Source organism: Gavialis gangeticus, unplaced genomic scaffold (genome assembly GCF_001723915.1).
Source record: "Gavialis gangeticus isolate Ggan-Ray unplaced genomic scaffold, GavGan_comp1, whole genome shotgun sequence".
NCBI lineage: Eukaryota > Metazoa > Chordata > Crocodylia > Gavialidae > Gavialis > Gavialis gangeticus.
In genome coordinates this window covers 37,659,951-37,663,056 of record NW_017728997.1, presented here as the reverse complement: position 1 = coordinate 37,663,056, position 3,106 = coordinate 37,659,951, and the positions used below count along the sequence as shown (strand labels likewise).

At 44.3% G+C, this 3,106-nt stretch overlaps 1 protein-coding gene across 4 annotated transcripts in view; it reads left to right on the top strand.

Annotated features, from left to right (window-relative positions):
* The window catches only part of CNBP (CCHC-type zinc finger nucleic acid binding protein), a 12,391-nt gene that overhangs the window by 922 nt on the left and 8,363 nt on the right, over nucleotides 1–3,106 (top strand). The gene's annotated exons all lie outside the window — the stretch shown is intronic.

Below are 3,106 nucleotides of genomic sequence, written 5' to 3'. Positions count from 1 at the left end.
CCAAGATCGTGGGCGCGGGGCGGAAATACAGCTTTCGCGCTGCGCCCGTGGCGGAGGTGGCCGCCAGCGGGGGCCATCGCTCTATGGGCGTTAGCGGGCGCGGCACCGATTGCTCTCTGGCGGGGGGTGGAAGGCGGTGCTGGGGCCGGGGCAGAGGCGAGGTCGGGCCGAGGTGCTCCTTGCCTGGTCCCAACCAGTCGTGCTCGAGCCCCGCCCGCTCGAGCGGGCGAGACTGGGCCTGGGCCTGGGGCGGGAGCCGGCCATGTGGCTGGTCCATGTGCTCGGCCCGGGCCGCGGGGGGCGCAGCCATCTGCATCGGCCCCCTGGGGGTGGGGGTCCCTGCTGCCTCACTTGTTTATTGTGGGCTTTTTTTTCCCCTCTCTTAATTTCTTTTTTTTTGTCCTTAATTTTCTGATTTTTGGAGCTCGGGAAAGGTGCCCAGGGGCTGCTTCATTACAGCTCCAACTTAAAATCAGTCAACTTAAATTTTGTCAGGCTTTACTTTGAAGGCATCCTAGCGTTACTTCAGTTTACTCCTGTGTCATCTCACATTGAACTTGCCAAAATCTGCCATCCAGAGCAAATATGGATCTGGCTTTCTTAAATATTTGTAGATATTCCACATGGCCAAAGCATCTCTTCTTCTTTGATGGACAGTTTCTTGGGGAAGGTGGGGGAGTATTCCTACTGGATAGGTGGAAGGCAGAAATCAAGAGACCTACATGCACACCCTTTGAAAGCTATTAGCTGAACTTTCCCCATGACAAGTGCCTTAAACACTACTCAGCCTCTTCTGAGTGTGCATTTCCCTAAATAGATGAACAAGTAACTGTCGGCCTCATGCTCTGTCCACTACCTCATCTCCCCCGCCCCCTCCCCGTATTTATAGAAGTAGCAAGCTTATTTGTTCACAACATCATATGATCATGGAGCCATAGCATTGCAATTAAGCTTGGGTATTACAAATTGTTATAGATCTAAATGAAGGTTTGGAACTAGGAGAAATGCACCTACTTGTACCTATCAGTATTCTTAAGGACTTTTTTTTTCCAAGTGGAAATACTTTCACCACTACGTAGTGTATGGTGTGTGAGGCTTCTGGTTTGCTGGGAGAGTGAATTTATAACTAGGGTAATAAAAGGTTTATATCTCTTACACTCTGGCCCTTATCAACGTCTTTCTAAACTTCTGTTGCCTGTCTGCAGTTGGACCAAGAGATTTTTTTTTCCTTGCCTATGGAGCTTGGTGCACTTAAATGAGATGTGGATTCTTCTGAGAGAGTGATTCTCTTTCACTTTAGACCTCTAGTAAAGTTTTTTTTCATGAGCTTAGTTCCCCATTACTTAATGCCTAAAACAGTGTGGCATTGTCCCAATAAAGTAAGCTCTTCCTGGTAGTCCATTCTGGCCCAGATGGCTGGCCACTGTAAAGAGTATAGTAGAAATGGCTAAGGCCAGAGATGATAACCCATTTTTTTTTCTTTATCAAGTATGCACGTTAGGTGGTATATTAATGTAACTAGATGGGTGTCCATTTGAATACTACCAGTAGCCATTGCTGTCAGTTTAACTAGTACTGAATTCTGTAAAATCGGTGGCTTTCAACCTTTTTGTTTTCACTTGCAGACCCCTTAATTTCAAATAGGGATTTGTACCTCTTTGAATTGTATGTGACTATCCACACTTACTTTTGATCATAGTCACTTTTTTCATTGCCCCCTAAAACATGATCCGTAGACTCCCAGAGGTCTGTGGACCACAGGTTGAAAACCATTGCTTTTAACACAAGGTGTGGAAGTGAATAGTTTTTCTTTATAAATTGTGAGGGGGGCATTGTTTGTTTGCCTCCAACAAGTGACATTCTGGTGGAGCTAAGGAAACCACACTAATGACTGTCTTCTTGCTATTCTTCCCCTAGATTCCCACTTAGAAAGCTTCTGGGGAGGGGTAAATGCAGTGCAGTCTAGCTGATGTATGACTTGGCTGTTAGACTGACTTTTGACCTGTTTATAGCATGTACGTGATGCTGGTTAAGTAGGCTGATCACTAATAGCCTAGTATCTTCACAGCTGACACTTGGCATGTGTGTTGCTTTTAAAGTAACTTCTGGTACTGTTGCATGTATCAGGATTCTTCATTCCCTCTAAACCCTGTTGTAATAAATGAGTTGTTGTTCAGGTATAAGTTACGATATTGGGGGAGTACTTGGGCAGGATTTCCCTTGGAATTCTCTAGGGCTTGGTGTGTTAGACATTGCATACTAAATTGGCAGGAGATAAGCCTTTTCACCAGCATAGTAGTGCATATTGCATCATAAATGGATCTGCCATTGTGTGGTTGAAGGCTGAAGTATTATCAGCATCAGGTAAGTGATGCTGGTATATCAAGGGAAGCATCTAACAGGTATGGCAAAAATAACTACCCTAGTATACTTGCTTCTTAACAGAGGTAGCAAGCATTTCTGCGTTCAGAAGTAATGCTTGTAGTGCCAGAATGATATTCCTGTAGCAGTTCTACTTTGTTCTCTAATCTTATCTATTGTACTCCTGAGTTTTCATATAACTGGAAACTATAGCTAGCACAGAAGGGAACTGTAGGCCAGCTCCAGGAGTCACTAGTGACTGCTCATCCACATTTTTTATATTGTGAGGTAGAATTTTTAGCTAGGGGGTTAGCTGGTTTGCAGCTTGGGGTTGTTGTGTCCTGTCTGTCCTGTTCCCCCCCCTGGTTATTTTTAAATCAATCTTAAATCAAGCATTTTCTCGATTAATTTCAATATTGAAACATTGTAGGGAGAAAATGCTATGTCAACCTAACTGAAGGATGAAGTGTCCAGAAGTATTTGTCATTGTCACTAATGGCTTTCCTGGATCACATGGCTACGACATCGGTCTAATACTACCAGGAGAATTTACTGAGAACTGATCAAGGGTGTTTGCAAGACATGTCTTTAGTTCAGGTTCTAGAAGCAGTTTATCTAGTGCAAACAGAAGTACTAAAATTTTGATAGATTTTGTTTATACTTTTTGTTTCATACTCTAGACTAGTAGTGTTCTTCTCTCTTCTTCCTCCTCCTCTTCTCTCTTCTCTCCCCCCCCCCCCCCCCC